The 23,677-nt window shown below is 54.0% G+C and overlaps 1 long non-coding RNA gene across 3 annotated transcripts in view; it reads right to left on the bottom strand.

Moving 5' to 3' along the window:
- LOC139186258 (uncharacterized) overlaps window positions 1-10,385 on the bottom strand; it is a 49,900-nt gene extending 39,515 nt beyond the window's left edge. For all 3 annotated transcript variants that reach the window (XR_011569828.1, XR_011569826.1, XR_011569827.1), the window contains exon 1: window positions 10,279-10,385. This is a non-coding gene — a long non-coding RNA (uncharacterized lncRNA). The remainder of the gene's footprint in view (window positions 1-10,278) is intronic.
- Window positions 10,386-23,677: the final 13,292 nt, after the last annotated feature.

Raw genomic sequence — 23,677 nt, 5'->3', positions numbered from 1 at the left:
GGGGCTCGCCGCCGCCGCCGCCGCCGCGCAGCTCCTTCCTCCCGCGCTCGGTCCTCCGCGGCCTCCAACTCCGGGGCTGCAACTTCTAGCAGGGCGGCGCGCCGCGTGCGCTGGGCATGTGCCGGTCCCAGGTGCCCGGGGGGAGCGAGTCGCCGAGGGGAGCGGGAGGGGGGCGCGGGGGCGGGGGGCGATCACGGTGCAGCCGGGGAGGGGGGCCGGGGGCCGCGGAGGGAGCGCAGGCGCGCGGAGAGGGCCTGAGAGCGGGGCGGCCGAGCCCGGGACGCGCTGCCTGCTGCCTGCCCGGGGCCGTGCGCTCGGAGCGGAGGCGCACGCGGGGCCGGCGGCGCGCGGGGCCCAGCAGCCATACGCCGGGCCCGGGCTGCCATTAAATGAGCGCGCCGCGGCCAATGGGAGCCGGCGGCGGCGGTGATTTGCATGGCGCGCTGGCGAGTGACGTGGGGAGGGGGGTAGGGGCGCCGGGCGCGGGCGGCGGAGCGGGAGGAGCGGAGGGAGGCGGAGGAGCAGGGGAGGAGGGAAGCGGGAGGAGGGAGGCGGCCGGGAGGGGGTCCGCGCCACGCCGCTTCCCGAGCGCTCGTGGCGGCGGCGGCGGCGGCGGCGAACCCCGGGCTCGCCCTCCTCGCCTCTCCCCGCCCTCGCGCTCCGAACGATTAACGAGCGGGTTAAAAGCGAAGATGAAGAACGACTCCTGCGGGGCGAGGGGCGGGGGCCGGCAGCCCCGAGCCACGTTTAAAAGAGCGCCGAGGAGACGCGGCCCCTCCGCTCCCCCGCCAGCCGACTCTGCGCCTGCTGGGAAGGGGGAAGTTGGAGGCCGGGGCGGGATGCTCGCCCCCTGCTCGGCCCGGGGGCCGGAAGGCTGGGCGCGCCCTCGGGAGCAGGGGAGACCTGCCGAGGCACGCAGCTGGAACGCCCCCTTTCCCCCGCCCCGCGGGCGCGCCCGCGAGGCCTGGACCGCTCCGTCCCCCTCCCAAGGCGCACGCTTCGCCGCTGGCGGGCTGAAGTTCTCAGCCCCTTTCCGTAGGGAAGGCCTCCGCGGTCCAGGCCACGAGGATCCCGAGACGCTCCAGCGTTTGCGTCGGGCTCCGCTCCACGGCTGCTCTTAGCATTAGCCCTGAAGTCTTATTTTGGACGGGGTCGCGGGGTGGGTAATGAGTCTAGGGGTTGTCATCACGTGCTCTTCTCGGTTCGGCTTCCTCCCAAAATGGCATTTCTAGGAAGGTTGAGAGCAACAACCTAGTGACTCAACGACCGTTGAAAAAGTTGGTTGGAATCGCAAACGAAGGATCTAGCCCACGCTCTTCTGGAGCCGTTTGCTTAAGAACTGCGAAAACTTCTTGAACGGAGGGCGGGGGGCACCTGAACCCGAATTGTAAAGGTGGGGCCTCGGGACTAGGAGGCGGATGCCCTTTTCCTGCTTTATGCAAACCAGACGCCTGTTTCCTGGAACGACGAAGGCACAGGCCTGCGGGTGTAACTGTTGAACCCCGAAGTGTTCTCAGTACCGGGAAGCACAGGCCCGTTCTCAAACACCAGTGCGCTCACGCTGTGGGTGCAACCCCAAGGGTCTGAAAATGGCCCAAAGGCTTGCGGAAAATCCCTAGAGTCCTCGGGGAGGAACGGGGCGTCTCTGTGCGCTGTGGAGGGTGGTGCTTAGGAGATGGCTGGTGGATAAAGTGGTGCCCAACCAAAGCGCCCAACTGACCACCTTGTGACAAAAATAAGCATATAATGATGATCGTTACAAGACGAGTTAAGAAGGCTGTTCAAGTATGTCGGGCAGCGAACACACGACGCCTCTTCCCTACCCCCACCCCTTAAAAAAATTCTGAGCTTGTGAATTTCCTGACCCTGTTGCTTGTCCCGGCTACAGGAATAATGCTTTCTTTCCTCTCAATTACTGTGATTATTACCGTTGCTTTTTTTTTATTATTATTATTATTTCAGGATTGTTGCAGTATGCAGTGCGAGAGCAAATTGGCCTCTGCCGATCTAACTGCTTTCATTTCAGGCCATTCAGCATTTAATAGTGAACTCATCAAATAGTATATAATTATATTATAAAGGAAACATCATTTCATATTTATTTTTCACTAAATATCTAGGTTATAAACTTGGTTTTCAACTGCCTTCTTATTTCACCAATCGAGTTTGTTAAACCTTTTGATTTGTTTCATGCACTACCTGCAAATACCACTTCCATTGTAAATGAACAAAAAAAGAACAGGAATATTGCTGAAGAAACTATAGATCTGTTTCTCCTTTGATAACTTAGGAGGCAATGGGTGTGCGGTGTGATCCCATGTGTTATGGAAAGTCAGCAAGACTGAAATAAAGGAAATGGTTTACAAATTATAAACTATATTATCCACTTAGCAGTTGAAAGATTTCTTTCCTATGCTTTTCAATTTAAATTTTAAACTAAATAGCCTAAGACCCCCTGAAAACGCTTTGTGTGAACCAGGCTTGGCACCTTATTTTTCCATATCAATGGAGCAATTTATTTTATAAACACCCTGCACTCCACTGTGCATTGCAGGAATGCTTTATGCTTTGGGGAACTTGGATAGCTGACTCGGAAATGGTCTGATTTCTTTCCACCACTGTCTTGAAAATTGTTTCCAAATACAAAGTTACCCTTGTTTTCCAGAGCAACTGAATAGGGGGTAAACGGTTTAGCCCTCTGTTAGAGCACGCTGGTGTTCAGCATCCCGGGCGCTCTCCACGAGCCCTTTTCAGTGATGAGGTGGTCCCTGGGCCCAAGCTGGTGCGCGCGCTGTGGGTGCTCACATGCACAAGCATTAAACCCGAGCTGCAGGTGTAACTTGTTGCCAAGTGATGGATGATTGGCAGCCGCCGCCTGTGCCAGTTAGGCAGTGGCAGGGCACTGCTTGCCAGGACTCCCAGTGCCTTCCTCCCTGGCATGGAGACTGAGGAGCTTCACATGAATCCCTGCCAGTGACGGCTTCTCCCAGCCTCAGCGTCTCCCCCCCTGTGACCTTCACTCCCTGTCACTCCTGAAGAAGCCAGAAATGGCCCAAAACAGTTGGGGAAACGCCTCCTCTCCCTGAGTCTATGTTCCTCCCTCCCGACCCCCACCAGGTTGGCAGGGCCCCTCTCCAAGGCGAGGCGTTGCAGAATATGAAGACAGCCTACACTGGTTCCAAGTAGCATCCGAGCCCAGACACCCAGCGATGGGGTCGATCACTGTTGATCGGCCACATTGCTCTCTTGGCAACTCAGAAACTTGTTAGTGCCTGTTCTTTCAGAGCGCCAAAGAGATCAGCTTAGAAACGTGGATACGCAGAGACGCTTGCTGTCCTTTTATTTAACTTTTGGGTCAATCCTCAAAGAGAATTCAGATCCAAGCCATCATTAGAGGAAATTACATACACACACCTGTGCGTATGTGTACATACAAGTGCACATAGATAATACATGCCTGTGTATAAACATGTATACACAGACTATATGCATGTGTCCACATACATGTGTATACACATATGCATACACAGAGAATGTGCATATGTTTACATATGTGTGTGCACACATAAAATACATGTATGCACACAGGACATATACATATATGCATTCATGTACACACTGGTGCACACAGAACATATTCACACCTGTATGTGCATGTATATACCAAAGAATATATGTATCAATATACATACAGGTGTGTACCCAAAGAATATATGCATATATATTCAAGTCCTGTGTTTAGGCGGTTATACAAGAGCCCTTGACTCTCCAGTAACTTGTGTTCTGGACTTTAACACCAGGAGCTCACGCTGCGTGTTCCAAGTGATTCAGACTTGGTGTTGGCTCTCTCCCCTTGCTGAGGCTGTGCTCAGGAGAAGGCTGGACAGCAGCCTGGCCCCAGCAGTCTGTCAATGAAAGCCTGCTCTCAGGCACTCAGAGATGACCTTCTGTTCCAGCGCCCATCTCAAGCTCCAAGGAGCAGAGACGGACAGGTTAGGAGTTTCCGAGGACAATCAAAGGGCCCTCTGGGAACGCGAATAAGAGGAATGTTCTCCAAGGTCTCCCGAGGCCTTGGCGCAGACGGCCGTCCTGATGACACTCTCCGGAGGCGGTGCCCAGACCTCGGCCTGCGGCCTTGCCTAACTCAGCCCAGCCACTTCCTGAGGCCCCCGAGACCGAGGCCGCGGGTAAGCGCCTCCACAGACCGCCCAGGGCGCAGCCCAACGGACCGAGACCAAAGTTTTAACAAGCAAATCACGACGGAGCCGCCAATTCCTTGGCTGGACATATAGGAAATAAAGTAATCTGAGAAGAGAGAGGAAGAGAAGGCGGAAAGAAAGCGCCGGAGGGAAAAGGAAAGAAGACAATTCAGTCGCAAGGCCTCCGAGGTCATCTCGGCCAACAGGAGGCGCAGACGGAGAGGAGGCTGAGGCCCGCGCGTGTGGGAGGGGACCGCGGCGCTGGGCGGGCGGGAGGGGACCTCGCGGGGAGGCGGGGGGAGCCGCCGGCTGCGCGCCCGGACCCCGACGCCGGCCCCGCGCGCGTCAGCCTGTACCCAGCCGCCGCGCGGGCCGCGGTCGCCGTCTGCTGGCCGCAACCGCCCTCGCCGCCCGGGCGGAGCTCGGGGGCCTCTGGCCGGCGCTCTCCAGCCACCAGCGGGTCCCAGGGCTCGGCGCGCGCACTCGGGGCTTTGAGCGCGGGTGACGAGCTGGGGGCCTTGGGGGCGCTCGCCTCTCCTGGTTCCCGGGCGCTCGCGTACCCACTCTGCGTCGTGACCAGGCTACCTTGGTCCCACTGTTACCAAAGCCAAGGGGCCAAAGTAACATGAAAGTTTTTTCTTGATGGTGGCGAGTTTTTGTCTTAAAGGGGAAAATAAAAGTCGTGGGAAAGCGGGAAGAGAGGAAGCAGAGGGAAAGAGAACCGCTGCCAAGTCGGAACTTCGAGTGGCTTCGGTCCTTACAGAGCAGGAGGTCTGGCCGCCGCTCGCCGCGGGCAAGGCCATCTTCTTCTCCTTCAACGAGAAGAGTGGGGTTTGGGGGTGCTGTTTCAGGAGCGTCTGCTGGACAAAGGAAGTGAAGCCCATCCCCTCGAAGTCAAGCAGGACTCTCCAGCACCGGCGTGGAGATGCGTGAATTCCCGGCGACGATCAAACCGCCCTGCGTGTGAGCGCGCGCGCGCGTTGTTTGTGCCTCCAGCGCTCTGGGTGAAAGCGTTTGGAGAATCTCTGGGAGCTTTCGAGTAGGGGCTCACCCTGTGAGCAGTACTCACACATATAATTCAAATTTCACAGCTGACCTGCTCTGAAAACCTCAATCAGCTTCTAATTGAAGGGAAAACAAAATATTGCTTCCCTACAGCAGAGCTAACGATTTAATCATTATATCAGACATTATAGCTTTTAATTAGGCTAATGCTGATACTGTATGGAAAGAGATAATTCACACAGTTCTTGATGAATTCTGTAATTGGGTTAACGGCGGAGCAGTTGGGGGAGAGCCGTCAATATTCAAGCCGCGTCTGTAGCCACCAGGTTTATGAATGAACAAGAGAAGACAAGAGAGGAAAACACTGCGACCCGAGGGGAGCCTCGCGCCCTCCGCCCGGGAGCTGCGGGCGCCCTGGAGGGCGGGCGGCCGCGGGGTGCCGGCGCCCAGGCCTCGCCGCCAGCGCGCCTCCTCCTGCCGCTCCGCCGCCCGGCCCTCCTTTTGCGGGAAACTTCCCGAGGAGAATCTCAACCAGACCTATCTCCTGCCCCGTCCGCCGGGGCGCTGGGTCTCTTCAAGGGTGCCCATCCGCCCAAACCAATTGGGTTGGAGGGCTGGGCGGCGCGCGCCTTCAGCGCGCAGTTCTATTGAGTGGACTTCGAAGGCAGGGGCCTCGCGGGCTGCCAGCCCTACCCGCCGCGGCGGGGCGCAGGGCCACTCGCCCAGGGCAACCAGTCGCCGGTCCCTGAGGCTGCAGGTGGGGTGAGAGGGCGCAGGGCCAGGCGCCAGTGGGCGCGGCAGGCGGCCAGCATTCTCTATCCCCACCGATGATGCAGGGCTGGGCGGGAAAGCGGTTGGAGCAGGGACCCCAACTAGTGCCCGAAAAGCCTCGCTAAGCCGCTGCCCGACCCCGGGGTGGCAGAGAAGATGCCCAAGCTAGGCCACGTCCCTTCCTCGACCGTCCCTGAAGCCCCGACACGGAGCGGGAAGGAGCAAGCTTGTGGACTCGGCTGCAGGAATCGACTGGGCGAGGGGACGTCCCCAACCCCCGCCGCATCCTGCCCGGCTCTCCCAGGCCTGGGCTCAGTGTCGCTTTGGGGTCCCCGGGAATGCTGCTCCGCGGGCTGTCCAGCCTCTCCGTCCCGGGGCAGAATCAGCCGAGAGCTGAGGCAGGGCAGGCAGAGCCCTCCCTTTGCCGCCCAGATTTCCAGGATCTGCAGAAGTTGTGCTCAAGGCGGCGAATCCGCAGGACTGACTCGACGATGCCTGAACAGAGGGTTCGGGAGCCTCTAAAATCTGGATGGAATTTTTAGCAAGCCACCTGAGCCTCGCCTTCTGCAGTGTGAACCCAGATGGTTTCAGGGTGTGATTTTTATGTACTTTTTCTATTTCTGCGACACCCCCCACCCTAGTTTTTTCTTACTCCTTGGCTTAACTGCGCCAGTGCAATATCCTCCTTCAAGATAAATATACTGTATTGTGATTCATCCTTGTCTTATTTTGTCAGTAATTACCACAAAATTAAATGGGTCACTGCGAAAGTTTCATTTATACAACCCTCGGTAATTAACAGTTTGAATACACCTTTTTACGTTGTACAGAAGTTGTAATTTTCTGGCGCGTGTAGTCTTTTATTGGTAAAGAATGCTTGTGTTCGGAGTGGTAATAAGAATACAAGGCTGGCGTCTGAACAGGGGGTGTGCTTGGTTCCTCTCGAAGCTCCTGGAAAGACTCAGCAAAGATGAAACTTTGCTGAATGGGGGGAGCTTCCTAAGTGTTTCCCATTAAAATCTGCAGAAACAAAGGCCTGAGAATACAGTACTATCTGCTTTTTAAGCTAACTTCTAAAGCTAAAATCCTTGGCAGAAACTGATCCAGCGTGTGCTGTTCAACCGAGGAGCCCCATCCAAGCGCCTGGGGTGGGGGTTGCGGCACAGGGTTTGATACAGGAGGTTGCCCTCGCGTTCATTCTGAAGAGATCAAAAATAGTGTTTCTGGGCCATGCAGCCCCCGGTCAAGTCCAGGCCGGCCAGGGACCAGGGGTGTGCAGGCAAGAGGCTGGGTTATGAGTAGACACAGCCTTGCCTCTTATTCTCTCTCATTAGCCCCCAAATAGAGAAGGCGTCACTCACAGAAGGAGACAGTCATACGGAATTTCTATATGAAAAGAAATAAAGTGAAATCAGAGATGCTTCTTGGTTCAGGCCGGCCCTGTTATTGCAAATTAGATTAGCTACGCGGGCTTCAATATAAACATGACACGGAGTTCAGCGGAGTGAAAGGCCCATCCACTCCAATCTCTCCTTTCATCGCAGCATCTCACATAAATTACATCTTGTCCTTTAATACACTTTTCAATGAGATTAAAACATCACTTTGACACAATTTCAAGCCCTTTCAGTTGCTTACTTCAGAAAACAGCAAACAGAGAAGTGGGTCCAGCAGAGTCTTCAGGCAGCGGGGTTGGGAGAAGGCAGCGCGGTTGGGAGAAGGCAGCGCTGGGCCCTGTGCTCAAACTGAGAACCGCCGCCCCCCCCACATTCAGGGCCATCTCCTTACCTCCCCCACACAGAGCCAGCCGCCCTGCAAGGGGGGCTAGATCTCCCTCCTGCGGGTGGGTGGACGCCTGGGGGACGTCAGGGGCATGGGTCTTTGTGGAGGACACATCTGCATTATTCTTTCTTAGGTATTTGTTGGGGGAGGCAGGGGAGATGGGGAAGGTCTCCAGGGACCTCCCCCAACTCAGGACACTACCCACCTTCTGGATTAGGCAGTCTGAAAGTAAGATGGAGGGAGATTTGGCATGAGAGAGAGGAGAGAAAGGAAGAAAAAGACAGAGAGGGAGAGAGAGCAAGCACCCTATTAGTGTCAGGGCTAAATATCTGAACCCCAGATCTGAGTGAGGAAAGAGCAGGTGGTCATAGAGGGTTGTCCAGGAAGCTGGCTAGTGGGGTGCGCACCTCTCCCTTTATGGACCGACTGCTCCTGGACTGGACCCTGGGGGCTCCAAAAGGACCAAGCCCCCCCCCCCCCCAAGCGGCAGGGGAGGGGTGCTCAGGTTTCCGGGTAGGAACTTGGCATTTTCTTAGGTTTCATCTGAAGGGTGTTGAGCACTCACAATACAGGCTCATTTTCTCCGGAAGGAGATCCTGCTTACCACCAGCCTTTTCCCCGGGGTTGAGCAGAGAGGCCGCACTTGGGGCACAGCCTGCAGCATCCCCCAGGCCTCCTTCTACTTGTGCGGGGGAGACCGGTTCCCCCAAGTCTTAGCAGCCGCAGGTTCCTTGGAGAGACGCCCCTCCTTCAGATCCCAATCCTGCCCGCTCTCTCCAGCTGCTGCTTCCCGCGCCAGGCTTGGCCGTCAGCCTTACCCTCTTCGGTGACAACGGGGACCCGAATTCAAGGCCACCTGGGGGTTTGCTGTCGTCCTCAAGAAGCAAGTGTGGCGCCCCCCCCCCCCTCCCCCGACACACACACAGTGCTCAGGCCAGCCGCCCGGCCCGCGGCGCCCCGTCGATGGGAGGCGCTGGGGAGGAAGCCTAAGAGCGCCTCAGGGAGGTGGGCTGGCCGCGGATTCCCTCGGCGCGGGTGCCGGCTTAGCCTGTGGTTCGCAGCCACAGTTGGGCGAGTCGGGGGAAACTGGCCGGCGCGGGGCATTCCCCGCTCTGCCTCGGCGAAGCCCACCTGCCAGGCCGGAGCCGAGGACAGAACCCCTCCCTCCTGGACCTCAGCGTAGGGCAGAGCCCCCCGCCTCCCGCCCCCTCCTGGCCGCCTGGGCGGCGCTGCCTCGGGGGCTGGAGGTCTCTGCGCCCGCCGGGTGCCGTGCAGCCCCCGCGCCCGCCTTCACAGAGGGGCGTCCAGAGCGCCGGGCCCAGCGCTCCGGGAAATCGATGCGGCAAAGCGGGCTTTTAATGGGTTAATTGACCGGCGGCCGCTATCATGTTCAAACACCCGTTTCTTGCCTGGAGAGGCGGCCAGCCCCGTCTTATCCCCGGTCGATGGCGGCCGCCCCGGCCCCTCCCGGCCACGGGTTTCCAGCACCAGCCACCATCAAAAATCCATTTCACCTTTGAAACTTCGCCACCTTGCCACCTTTCTTCTCAGCGGGCGGCTAAAGCAGGGGAATAGGAGGCGTAGGAGGGCGACCCGCGCGCAGGAGGGGTGACTCCCGGCTGCGCGCACGGAGGACCGAGGCCGCCGCGCGCGGAGCGGGGAAGCCGATTTCGCTGGAGGAGGGACTGCGAGCCAAGGGGGTGGGCGCCCTCGCTGAAGGGGATCCCTGAGGTCTAGGGCTGCCCGCCCGGCACGCGTGACTTTAGGGCACCCCAAAGCCCGTCTTGGGGCGCGCTGCTCTAGCTCGCTGGACCGAGGCATCGGCCGCGCGCGGGGCTGCAGGCCAGGCGCCGGGTCCAGGGGCGCTCGCCGCGCGTCCAGGGGTCCCTGCTCATGGATTTTGAGTGTGCGTGCGTGCGGCAGTATTAACAGAGTCAAGACCGTCGGTCAGTCAAACTTAAATTGATTCTTTGCCCAAAACACTTCTCACTAAATGGCACACGCTCAACATGTTAATTTTTAAAAGGCAATTTCGACCCACGGCTTTCGTTTTCGGCGCTGCAGGAGCGCACGGCCGAGAGCCGGAGCCGGGAGCCCTGGCCTCGGCGGGCGGGGGCGCGCGGGCAGGAGGAAAAGCGGAGCCTGCGGACGCGAACCTCCCCTCCCCCCAAAAACCGACTGGGTCGACCTCCCCCTCTGCCCTCAAAGGGCGACCCGACTGAGACAGAGTCTCGGTCCCCTGGGTGGCGGCCAATCCGGAAAGCCGAGGAGGAAGGAGGAGTGGGCGCACAGATAAGAAAATGACAAATGTGGCCGGCGCCCGGGTCCAGTCCCCCCGCGGCGGTCAGCGCAGCTCCCCACCTGTTCTCAGCCGGGGCGGGAGCTTCGGGGACGCCCTACCCTCCCCCCTCTCCCCCGCCAAGGTCGCTTAGGGACCCTCGCCCTCGCCCGGAGCCCCTCCCGCCCCCTTCCTCGGCTCGGGGCGGGCGGAAGACCCCACGCAAGTTGGAGACACACTTACAGTTAGTTCCTTCGCCGGCTCCAGCGGGTCCCGGGAGCGGGTCCGCCTCGGCGGCGCCCAGGCGCTCGGCCCCCGTTGCCTTCCCGGCCCGGCGCCGCGCGCCGCTGCCCGGGGACCCCAGCCCGGCGGGCTCCAGCGGCGCCGCACGGCGGGCGCGGGCGCCACGCGCACGCACACTCACACGCGCACACTCACGCGCAGCCCGCTCGCACACTCGCTGCACACGCACACGCCGCTGCTCGCCTCGCGCGCCCTCCCGGACACGCACGCTGCCGGCGAGGGAGACGAGAAAATGAAATTTATTACTGATGGAAAAGACTTTTAAAGACAATTTCCAGTTATTGTTTCCCTCTGGAAAAAGGGGGATCCCTCCACATAATGAAACGCCTTTTGTGCGGCGCCGAACAATACCAAACAAGTATTCTAATAAATAGCCACTTTTTTGTTCCTACTCGACAGTGAATAGAATCGAGCAGTTGGTTCGCGAGCAGCTGCGACGCCGTTTGGAGCGGGGAGGTGGAGCCGAGTCGCCGTGCTCCCGGCGCCGCGCCCCAGCCCGCGCCCCGCGCCCCCCTTCGCTCCGCGGATCGGTCGTCGCCCCCACCCCCAGCTCCGGCCCGGCCCGGCCCCAGAGATCGGGCCCGATAAAGCTGTCCCGGCCTGAAAAAGCCCCCTTCTCTCCGGCACCCCCCCCCCCCCCCCATAAACTAGATTTCCGCCTGGAACTGCTCCCCAGGTCCTTCCCGACCTCTGCGCGGAGGGTGTTCGCCCGCACCAGCAGTCCGCAGTCACCTGCGCCGGCTCCCGGGGTCTGGGCGCCGCCCCCTCGCTCCCCGCCGAGTCCTCGCTGCGCGAGGGGACCGAGCTTCAGCTTTGTTCTCTCGCCCAAGGGCTACCTTGGCCTTGCTTTTATTTTATTTTTGTTTTGTTTTGCTCTGCTACGGGCTTTTAACTCCCTCACCCCTCTGCCAAACGACTCGGCCGCTGCGGAAGCAGAGCCTGTGCCTAAGGTTCACTGTTGCGGACACAGAACTCTCCAGGTAGGAAGTGGCTGCGGTCGGAGGCCGCCTTCCAGGAGCGCACGGCCGATGGGGCCTCCAGGGCTCCCGCCCTCCTGCGCCTGGACTGCCGCTGCTGGTGGAGGCCCCGGCCTCCCTTCTGAGGCCCCAGACGCCCACCCCTCGGGACCAGAGGAGGAAGCCTTCGGAGAAGGCCCCCTGGCTGGAGCCGCCTCTCCAGTCTCTCTCCTCTCTCTCTAGAACTGTGGCTCTAGCACCCTTTGATCCTCTCTGGAAACGTCTCACAAGCAAAGCAACTGCCTGAAAATGATCACCGCCCCCCTCCTCGCCATTTTCCAAAAGGACTTACGACCCCTCCCAGCAGAAGAAAGGATATTTACTAACATTTTTAAAAGCCTGCAAGCACCGCACATGTGAACATCTCAAGTGGCTGTCAGTCCACCAGTCTTCCAGGGTTTAAGGCAGGTTTACTTATCTGTTTATCTTGGACAATTTTTCCCCCATTGCTCACAGCTGCAGTTTTCAGGAGGTCCTTGTCTGTCCGGCTCTAATTGTGGAGACAAAACCCCACATGACTTTACTCAATGGACCTTAATCTAAAGAAATACTCTGCCATTTGCAAATTATTTCTTAATTGGACCAAGCTATTTAGAGGTGTGGGGAGAGGAGTTTGTGTTCTAGAAATAACCAAACGGCTCAGATGTTACCTAGGAGCCTTTACCCTGGAAAGGCACGTTGGTGCAACTGTCAAATGCAAAGTGAAGCCCTGCTTTACTTGGGGATTCTTATTATTCTTGCAGTCTACTTTTGAGAAACTGTATTCCCTTGGAGTTTAAGGCAATTTAGTTCTGTCTTCCGAGATGTCGGTCACAATAGGAGGAGAGACTTTGGTTTTTAAAAAATCAAACATTTTTTAAAAACCGGGTTTGCTCAGGAATCTTGGTGGTGGTGGGAAAGGAGGGGGGTTGAAATTGGCCTGATTCCAGCAGACACCCTGAATGCTTTTTCCTTTTGGAGGAAAATGGAAACATTTTGGAATACAGATTTAAAACTTTGACTTATATTTTACATGTTAAATCACTGAAAGATTGGGTACAACACTGCATAAAGCTTCAAAACCTGCAAATATTTGAGTGGTTTTGTAAGCCAGCAGCTGCCAGTCATCTGGCTTTGACAGGCTGCCACAATTTTGTCACTTAATAGTGGGTGTTAGGCTAAGTGCAAAACACTCTGGCAAACAGATGTCAAATCCATATCTCATATCAATGGGGGTTGTGAAGTGGATTTTTAACCCACATCAAGGGCTGGAGCGCCCCGGACACCAGAGCTGGGAAAGTCCTGGATGGACCCTGGGCACTGGCAACCCTGGAATTCAGTAAAGCGGGAGACGCTCCTCTCCTACCCAGGCAGGGAGGAGCAGAGGGGATGTCCGGCGCCCGAGGGAGGACCCGCGAGCTCCCCTCCCTCCCGCCTCCACCCAAGGCCCCCTCCTCCCACGCGGTGGCAGCTTGGCAGATCCCTGCGCGAGGAGGGGCAGCGAGCCCCGCGGGGCTCCTCCCCAGGTGCCCAGGCCTCTACCCACGGAAGTCAAGGCCTCTGGCAGCCAGCCTTGCCAGTGGCCTCCGGGAAATAGCGACCCAGGAAAATACTCGCTGTCGCTGCGGAACCAGCCGGCACCGCCGAGGTCGCCCATCTGTTCACGGCCATATCGGACCGCAGCGAGGCCCAGAGCCAGAGCAGAGGGCCGCGGGGCTAGCCACTTCTTTCTCACCACCCCAAGTCGGGGTGTCTGGGTGGGAGCCGGCTGTCCCTCATAGTTGGGGACCAGGGATGAGGCCAAAGATGCTCTGTGCCCCCCGGAGGCAGTAGGACAGGGGAGGGGAGCAGAAGAGCATTTCCTTTGTTCTGGCGCCCCAGAGGCAGGCCTGGGACCCCCACCCCCACCCCCCGCCACCACCTCAAGCAGCCTCCCCTCCCCAAGTCTGGACAGCCCCTGGAATCCCAAGAGACCCCAGCTCAACCCCTTTCTCTCTGTCAGCTTCCTGATTCGCGTCTCTCTATCCTGAGCACAGGTGGGCCCCGCACACTTCTCTCGGGAGACTGGTGCAAGGGAAGGATGACTCTGCAGGAAGAGTAGTCACACAGGCTTGCTCAGAGCCTCCTTGAAATGCCTTCCCAAAGTTTCGCCTCTTGGTGCCACCTAACTTGTCCACCAAATGCAAATGTTGCCAAGGTCACATCCATCACCGAATGTTACAAGGCAAGGCGGGCGTCACCACAGATGATTACTTGTTAGATTTTTATACCACGGATTGCAATTGACTTGCTGCTTCACCCACCTCTCTCCTTCCTTTTGTACAACCATCATGCAAACTCCTCAGTTTTAGAACTTATTCTTGAAGCTGGAAGGTCAAAATAGAAGACTTTGATTATACTACAAAGCGTGATGAAAAGCAAATGTCAGTATGAAGATTAAGAAATTTCTCAGGGCTTCCCTTGAAAGACAGTGACTTTTCTGCCTCATAGATTCCCTCAGGATAGGCATTTCAGAAAATGTATCTTCGTATGGTGACAGATGGCAACGAGGCTTATCACGGTCATCACTTGGAAATGTGTAAAAATATCAAATCACTATGCTGTGCAACAGGAACTCACACAGCACGGTAGGTCAATTACACTCAAAACAACCCACCGATAGACTCACAAAAGGCGAGGTCAGCGCTGTGGTTAACAGAGGATCGGGGAATCGGACGAAGCTGTCAAAAGGCACAGACAAGCACAATAATTTGTGATTTATTGTTGTTGCTTAATCGCTAAGGCATGTCCTACTCTTTGCGACCCCATGAACTGCAGCACACCAGGCTTCCCAGTCCTCTATCTCTCAGAGTTTGCTCAAAATCATGTCCATTGAGTCGGTGATGCCATCCAACCATCTCATCCTCTATCGTCCCCCTCACCTCCTGCCTTCAATCTTTCTCAGCTTCAGAGTCTTTTCCCATGAGTCATCCTTCGCATCAGGTGGCCCAAGTATTGGAGCTTCAGCTTCAGTATTAGTCCTTCCAATGAATATTCAGGGTTGATTTCCTTTAGGATGAACTGGTTGGATCTCCTTGCCGTCCAAGGGACCCTCAAGAGTCCCCTCCAGCACCACAGTTGGGAAGCATCAGTTCTTTAGTGCTCAGCCTTCTTTCTTCCAACTCTCACATCCGTATGTGACCACTGGAAAAACCATAGCGTTTACTATCTGGACCTTTGCTGGCAAAGTGCTGTCTCTGCTTTTTAATGTGCTGTCTAGGTTGGTCATGACTGAATTATAATCACATCTTTAGTAAGTGATTGATATCAGCAGCACCACTGCATGTTATATATAAAGGCTGTCGATGGTAAATCCTGAGTTCTCGTCACAAGGAAAAATAATCTTTCCCGATTCTTTAATGTTGTATCTCTATGAGGTGGTGTTGATCCTCCATGAAGGGTGTAAGTTGGTGCCGCAGCGCTGTGTGCCAATCACATCTCAACAAAACTAGGAAAAAAAGTCTAGGTTATTTAGGCCACTATCTACTCTATAATAAGCCGAGACCAAAACACTAACTTTGATTTGCTTTACTGTAAGATCAGCCTGGGACACACTCATATCTTCTGTGAACACACGCACCACATTCACATCTTCTGTGAACACACGCACCACATTCACATCTTCTGTGAACACACGCACCACTGCCTCGTGCTTGAAATCAGGGCTTCACTTGTTTCTCATATTCTCACTGATGGGATGGAAAAAAAATTTAATGCCCCACCCTTGTCCTCTTAAAATATACAGAACAAATGTTTTACTGGGATGGCAGTTTTAGGACAACTGAAGCTTTCTGTGTCCATTGATTTTTAATTAGATTTTAATGGAGAACCAGATGTGTTAACTTTTTAAGAGCCTCTTCCCCAGGTCTATGCTGCTGCTGCTGCTGCTAAGTCGCTTCAGTCGTGTCCGACTCTGTGCGACCCCATAGACGGCAGCCCACTAGGCTCCTCCGTCCCTGGGATTCTCCAGGCAAGAACACTGGAGTGGGTTGCCATTTCCTTCTCCAATGCAGGAAAGTGAAAAGTGAAAGTGAAGTCGCTCAGTCATGTCCGACTCTTCTCGACCCCATGGACTGCAGCCTACCAGGCTCCTCCATCCATGGGATTTTCCAGGCAAGAGTACTGGAGTGGGGTGCCATTGCCTTCTCCACCCCAGGTCGAGGACTGATTAATTCTAAATATACAAAAATGAATTTTTGACCAGAGAGTTCACAATTTTCACAACCTACCCGCAAAAATAGTTGTTTAAGTACAACTATTTCAAATGAGAATCACTTAAGGCCTCTAGAACATTCCAGTGTGAGGGCCCATCCCAGGCCAGCTGATCCAATCTCTTGAGAAACTTACCAGCATTTTTAAAAGTGCCCCAAAGTGTTTCTGATTGGACTTGAGAGACTCCCTCGCTTTACCTAGTACTTTTAAGGGATAACTTGAAGCGCACCTGGAAACCGTATTGCCTCGCACTTACAGTGATTTACTTTCCAGTTTTATGGAAGCATTATGATGTCAAAGTTTGCGGCAGCCCACATGGACACGGCTGTGCAGATTCCCACGTGCTGACACGGAGCACGCATGCTTGCGGGTGTGACCCATTTATATGTGACGTGCCGTGACTGAGCAGCTCACTTCCACTCCACGGGGCCCTGGCTGGTCTCTGGGAAAGGCAGGGGCTGGGAAGGCTTGCCTCAGTGCAAGGATACCTGGCTTTGAGCCCTAAGGTCAGACTCGGCAGGAAGCAGGTCCCTAGGGAACAGACCCTTCAGGTCTAAGGGATGTGCTAAATGTGCAGGAAGCGCAGGCGAAGGAGCCCCTTCAGGGGAGGGGCTGTGCCGTGCAGACTGTGCGTCCTTCGGAGGCGCCAGCCTGGAGAAGGTCGGTGAGACGGGGACCCTGGGGGCGGGGAGGCCGTGATGATGCGGACCGAGGCGGGGAGCGGGAGGAGGGCTTCATCCGAGACAATTTCCCGTGGGGACTCCAGGAGGTGATGCGCCTTTCCGACAGCACAATTAGCGGTGGTCTCCATGCTGTTAGATTCGCCTGCTCAGGACCATCCTTTACCTTCTAGCTACCCATTCTTTGTTAAAGGTAACTTTCAGAGTATTCTTTTTCTATGCCTTTTTTTTTTTTTAAATCTAAGGATTTAAACTGAACTAACTGTTGAGCCATAAAGTAACGCATTTTGGCTGATTTGTCAAATGTCTGTAGTCACGCTGAATGGGGCATAAGCGTCTCCTGTCCTCTCCTGAGAGTCAACAGGGGCGTACCCTGAAGCCCAGGTCGTTGAGCAGGAAGACAGCTGGAACATCAGCATATTCTAGCAGAGCTGGTGAAGGCCATCTTTCATTTTGTTCCTGTCCTTCACCACGGAAGCACAGCTGTGGTTACTGGAAGACTTCACCAAAGGGTTGAACGGTTTTGGTGAAGAACTTGAGTAATTGTTCTCGAAAGGAGGGGCTGCGGTGGGAGAGAGGTGGCCTGGGAGTGTGGGTTGAGTGGACGCCAACTATTACAAGTAGGATGGATGGGCCACGTGACCCTACTACAGAGATGGGAACGCTGTTCAGTCTGCTGGGATAAACCATGAGGGAAAAGAACACAAAAAAGAATGCAACAGTATATCAGTCTGCTGTACAGCAGAATTGACACACCATTGTAGATCAACTACGTGGCAATAAAAAATAAATTAGAAAAAAAAGGAGGAGCGGCTTGCTGGTGTGTCTCTGTGTACACCCCTGTGAATACAGAACTTTCTCTCTGTGAATATACACTCACAGGGACAGAACAGAGGACCTCCTCAGTAATTCATTCATAATCTAAACAGTTTACCTTTGAAAAGTGATGTAAGTTTGTAAAATCTCGAATATTTGTGGTTGGCCTGCTTTCTGATGCTGCGCACACAGGAGCCTGCAAGAGGCCTGGCCTTGGGGTAGTGGAGTCGGGAGACGCACTCACACCAGGGAGGGGCTGGGCACAGCGGGTGCGCAGATGTGTGTCCATGATGGAGCGATTGGGACGGGGCCATCAGTGCGGAGCCCGGCTCCCCTGCAGCTCTGAGCTGTGTGGCTCCGCGCAGGTTTTGGGCTTCTCCAGCCCTGGCCCCTCGTCTGTGGAGTGGAGACGTCAGCGCCCACTTTCAGGATCCCTGTGACAACTGCAGTGGCTGATGCTGACTTCCTGGACAGAGAGAGCGAGGGCCAGCGGAGCCACGGCTGCTTCCCCTGTGAAAACGCCACTGGTCTGACCAGTGCAGCGCCCGAGGGCATCACCATCTCCAAGACACAAGCATCCATTTCAAGAACCCGGACTCTGGCCACCTTGACATCTCGGTGTTTGCCTCTGAAAACCCGAGATGACCGCTCCACCCCTGCAATCCGTGACAACGGGGAGCTGCCACGTGCCTTCCTGTGATCAAATCCGCTTCTCCAGGAAACAGCGACCAGATCTTAACTTCTTTCTCCCTCCACGTTGCTGTTTAGCTGCTAAGTCGTGCAACTCTTTGCGACCCCATGGACTGTGGCCCTCCAGGCTCACGGCTTATTTACTGACTGGACCCAGTGGACACCCAGGGACGCCCCTCTTTCATGTAGGTTTTGGAGGTCTCACTCCTTCCTGTTTCAGAACTTCACGCAGTCATTAGGCGTATCTGTGCCGCTGCTCTGCAACGCCCCGGGCATGGAGCTGGTCCCACGGGTGTGGCCGCGCTCTCGTCCCTGGAGTGTGACTCCCCTCCTGCCCCGTGGGAGCACGTTTGCAGGTCTGAGCAGACCTGGGTCGCTCTTGTGGGACAGACCCCCGTCCCCCGTCCCTTCCCTTTCACGGCGCGCTCTTCTTAAAGCTTTGTTTTGAGTCGGGTGGGGTTGTTTTCATGTTCGTTTCTGGTGATGTATTTCTTTTCCTCCTTTCCTTTTAGGTCTGTGCTCACTCAGTGAAGGCGAGGACTCTGTGGAAGAAAACGCTGGAGGATTTTTCACTGGCTTTGAATCTACATGATGCCAAAGTCTCTGTGAACAATTCTGCCTAAATTTCAATGAGATTGTTGCTGTGCCTCCGATGCAGGCAAACCCCCGGTTCTGCTGTGGCTCCACCACTTCCCTTCACCAGGACCTCGACTTTTCAAGCTTTACAGTGAGCAGCACTGATGCTTTGTGAGTCTAGAATGGAATATTTGGTCACAGTTTAAACCTCTAGGGATTAAGTGTCTGACCTGAGAAGTGGGTGCAATGCGCTTGCCTCGCAGGCCTGTGAGAGTCCAGAGAGGAATTCGAAGCTTCTGCAGATGTGAGCGCCTTCGGTAAGGGTGCGCTTCTCCGCCTGCCCCGTGTCGGGGGCAGGACGGGGGCAGGCGAGGGGCTAAAGCGACCGTCCTTTGAGAGGAATGAATGCTTGCCATGTGAATTTTGCAGCTCTGGCAGAGGACTGAGTATTAGGAACTCAAAGAGTGATTTCATAAAGAAAAAAAAAGTGTAGTTTATACCAAAATGGAATAAACCCCCTTTTGAGTAACCACAATCTGCATAAATGCTTTAAGAAAGCCTATAATTATGATAAAAATGTTGCTCAAAGTTAAAATTATGAAGCAATCAAGATTTATAAACAGTCTCTCATCGACTTTTAATCATTCTTTCTTTTTTATATACAAACTGTGCACAATATATGGTTGCAATATATCACACTATACATTTCACTTAGCTGAGTGTCATGCATGTGAGGTGACATTGGAGAACTAGGTTACACGTGTACACGATTATGGGCCGTAACTTCCTACATCACACGCGCGCGTGCACACACACACACACAGAGTTATGCATCTTTTTGGCTAGTATCTTATGCAGAAAAGATGCGTGCTTTTACTGTATCAGAGTATCTTTAAAATTTTAATTAACACAGCTCCTCCTGCAACAGTTTGAAAAAAAAATATGACTTGCATGAGTATTAATTTATTTCTGCCCCAAAGAAACTATTTTAATAACAGGATGATTGAACCCAAAACTAACCAGATTGACCAATATTTGTCAATCACTGTCAAACACTGAGCAAAAATTGCCTAATTTGAGTGGATGGTTACCAAGCAAATTTGGTGATCATGTGAACGGCTGTGATCATATGAGGCTGTAGACACTGTGTTTGAAAGCTTCTCTTCGATGACTTAAAAATGTTTTCGCTTCAGTTGAAGTATGAGACAGAAGAGTAACCTTGATCGCAATAGGCGTTTAGTAGTGGCATCTTATGTCAGGCCTCCAGAGAAGATTCTGGAAACATTTTCAGTAATTATATAAGTGACTTCCCTGGGTGCCCTCCTACTCTTCTTGGTATTTGTAACTCCTAATATCTTCGGCCTCTTTGTCTTAACACTTAAGCTCCAGAAAACTATTCTGATGCCTCTAATTCTACTGTTTTCCCTTGTTCGGTTCTTGCTTCAGCTAACTAAACCTGTGGAAGTACAGAGAACCAACAGGCAACATTTAAAAGGGCTTTTTAGGTGGGATTTTGTTGTCTGAGGGCTTCCCAGGGGGCGCTAGTGGTAAGGAACCTGCCTGCCAACGTAGGAGACGCAGGAGACGCGGCTCAACCCCTGTGAGCGTTTGGAAGGGAAGGACTAACTACTGAGCTTTACCAGCTCAGCAAATACTGACCTACAGCACACTGGGTCTTCTGAGGCGAACATCCTCAGCTGAGAGTCCATCCTTTCCAAGATACATTCGTTCTTGTTCTTGGAAGACGTGGCATGGCCACACGTTGGGACCAGCGGGCGCCATTGCCATCTACCCTTAGGGCTCCCGGTGGTGCTAGTGCTAAAGAGCCCACCTGTCAATGCAGGAGACATAGAGACTCAGGTTGGATCCCTGGGTCGGGAAGATCCCCTGGAGGAGGGCATGGTAACCCACTCCAGTATTCTTGCCTGGAGAGTCCCACGGACAGAGGAGCCTGGTGGGCTGCAAAGCCTGGGACACGACTGAGCGTGCACACAATGACCTCCACGTGACAAGACAGTTCTGAGAGTGATCGCACACTTCCCGGGCGCCCAGCTCTCTGACAATGTGATCTCACACGAAGCCCTGCCTGCTGTCCTATGCCCTTGGGTTGCTGTCCCCAGACACCAAGGCCCTGGGTGACTTCTGTTCCTGCCCCAGGGACCTCCTCCCACAGTCTTTTCTTGGTTCTAATCTGTTCTTTTATCTCATATTTCTTCCCTCAAACTTTAGTCTGCCTACACGTCACTCAGGTGACTTGCTTGAAGATGCCTTCTTTCTCAGTCTAAATTAAGGCAGGTGTTATATTTCAAAATATACACCGCCTACCACACCTTAAGTAGCAGATTTATTTCTGTGGTTATTTGTTTAATATCTATGTTTTCCTATAGACTATAAACTTCATGAGGACAAAGATCATGTCATCTGTTCACCCTGTGTTTCTAATGCCTCCAACATTGTAGACACTCAAGAAACATTTGCTGGATAGGTAAAAATAAACAAAAACAGCCAGTTGTCTATGATGGGGAAGCCATCCTGGGTTGTTCTTCAGCCCCAGTCAACTGTAAAACCTGACAAAAAATACACGGCAGTTGTTTTCCAGCAGCAGGTAACCAACCGGTTTCATAAGGTCAAGATCTCCAGCAGAAGGAAGCTTGTGAGGTCAGCCCCGTGGCCTGCCTCCCTTCCTGGGAGCAATTTCCTGGCCACAGTCCAGTGGTCGGGGACCCAAGAGAGCCCAGTGGTCTCTCTGAGTCAGGAAAACAGAACTCAGAGTTCTGGGTGCCTGAAGCAGCTGCAGTCTGCAGAACAGTAGAGAAGAGAGTGCCATGCGGCCGGAGGGCCCTGGGTGTCCTGCGGGGGCCCCAGGACGGTGTGGCTGAGGGCCCGGCTGTGCACACACAGGGCAAGACTAACCCAGGCTTATCAGGTAGAAGCGGGAAAGGGACGGGGAGCCAAATAGCAACCAGAGCTGAGCAGACCCTGCGGGGGAAGGGGGCTCATCAATGCCAGATCAACGCCTGCACATCCAGACGAGACCCCAGAGGATGGCCTCAGGGTGAGGCTCCCGTGCTTGGGCCCGATTTGCTAATGAACCTAATGCCAAGCTCTGGGCAGACTCACAGAGGAAGCAAAAAGTTGGGCCAAGTTAGAGGAACTTGGGGAAACTCTGGACTCCCACACGTGACCAGCAGGGCAGGGAAGCGAGTCCGTGGTGGCCATCCAGCGACTGGTCACGGGCCGATGTGGAAGAGAGGAAGGAAGCAGAACTCGGTCTCTCTGACACGTCTTCCGCACTCTCTGTATAGGTCTGCAGTCTGCGACTGTGATTATTTGCCACAAACAACTGCCCCTGGAGCCCTCCTCAGGGGAGCTCAGGGCCCGCATCGTGGCCGTGCACAGCCCGCTCGTGTCCACAGGCCTTCGATCCCGAGGCTGTCTTCTTTGAACCAGTTTATCTCCTAGTCACTCATCATAATCTCGCCTTTGAAATACTCTCGGCCCCTGCCCCTATTCTCACTCCACTAACTATCCGGCCAAACCACACTCTCAGTTAAGGTGGGCCCTTCACACTGCATGCCTTCAACTGAACAGTTGAATAGGGTTGCAAATAAAAAGACTCACTAGACATGGTGGGAAATAGGAAAATGAAGTTTATAGTCAAGAGAAAAAGCTGTTCATAGAAACCAACCCTGAGATGACCCAGATGTTGCCCTCAGCAAAGATTTCATAAACATGTTCAAACAATTGAAGGAAAATATAGTATTAACAAGTGAACAGATTGAGAATCTCAGTGAAGATTTTGAAATTATAAAGAAGAGTCAAATGGAAATTATGAACTTAAAAGTATAGTAACTGCAGAGAACAATTCATAAGACAGGCTCCCAGCAGGCAGGAAATATCAGAAGAGAGAGTAATTAATTCAAAGATATCAACAGAAATTATCCAACCTGAGGAGCAGAGAGAGAAAAATTAAAGAGAAAGTCAACAGAGCCTCAGGGACCTGCAGACATTATCAGACGGTCTGACCTCTAATGTAACTGGAGGTCAGAAGGAGTAACAAGCGAGGTGCTCAGTCACCCAGTTGTGTCCGACTCTTTGGGACCCCATGGAGCCGGTCAGGCTCCTCTGTCCCTGGGGTTCTCCAGGCAAGAATCCTGCAGTGGATTGCCATGCCCTCCTCCAGCAGATTTTCCCAACCCAGGAACTGAACGCGGGTCTCCTGCATTGCAGGCAAATTCTTTACCATCTGAATCACCAGGGAAGCCCAGCAAGCAATACTGAGGTGTAAGCTTTTTTTTTTTCTTGAGGAAATAATAGCCAGATATCTGACCAATTTGGTGAAAAACATGACCTACAGACCTAGGAAGTTCATCAAACTCTCAGGAAGATAAATATAAAAACAAGCATACAGAGGCACGCTTTAGTTAAACTGCTGAAAATAAAGAAAAAGAGAAACTCTTCAACTCGGCTGGAGAAAAAGGACATGTGCGCAGGATCACACATTCATTCCTCATGAAATACAGTGAAGGGCAGAAAATGAAGGGAAGGCATCTTTAAAATGATGAAAGAAGAGCCCCCCAAACACCATCAGCCCCCAGTCATTCCATATGAAGCAAAAATATCCTGCAAAAGAAGCTTGTAAAAAGACATTTTCACATCATTGAAAGCTGATAGTATTTACAACCAACAGATTTGCACTATAAACAGCACTAAAAGACATTCTTCAGAGTGAAAGGACATGACCTCAGTGGAAACTAACATCTACAGGAGGAAATGAAGAGCCCGAGACCCGTGAAATGGTTTATTTTTTTCTCCTAATTTACTTAGAAGATAGCTAAGTGTTTAAAAAGCAAGTCTGCCGCTTCAGAATGAGTATGGAGTTAACAGATCCATAGAGAAGGCAATGGCACCCCACTCCAGTACTCTTGCCTGGAAAATCCCAGGGGCGGAGGAGCCTGGTAGGCTGCAGTCCATGGGGTCGCTAAGAGTCGGACACGACTGAGCAACTAACTTCACTTTCACTTTTCACTTTCATGCATTTCAATGGCAACCCACTCCAGTGTTCTTGCCTGGAGAATCCCAGGGACAGGGGAGCCTGGTGGCTGCCGTCTATGGGGTCGCACAGAGTTGGACACAACTGACGTGACTTAGCAGCAGCAGCAGCAGCAGACAGAGAAGGAAATGGCAACCCACTGCAGTGTTCTTGCCTGGAGAATCCCAGGGACGGGAGCCTGGTGAGCTGCCGTCTGTGGGGTCGCACAGAGTCGGACACCACTGACGTGACTTAGCAGCAGCAGCATGGAGGTTGAATCCATATCTTTGGCTTCACTA

This window comes from Bos indicus, chromosome 12 (genome assembly GCF_029378745.1).
Source record: "Bos indicus isolate NIAB-ARS_2022 breed Sahiwal x Tharparkar chromosome 12, NIAB-ARS_B.indTharparkar_mat_pri_1.0, whole genome shotgun sequence".
Lineage (NCBI taxonomy): Eukaryota > Metazoa > Chordata > Mammalia > Artiodactyla > Bovidae > Bos > Bos indicus.
This window is presented reverse-complemented; position numbering and strand designations above follow the sequence as displayed.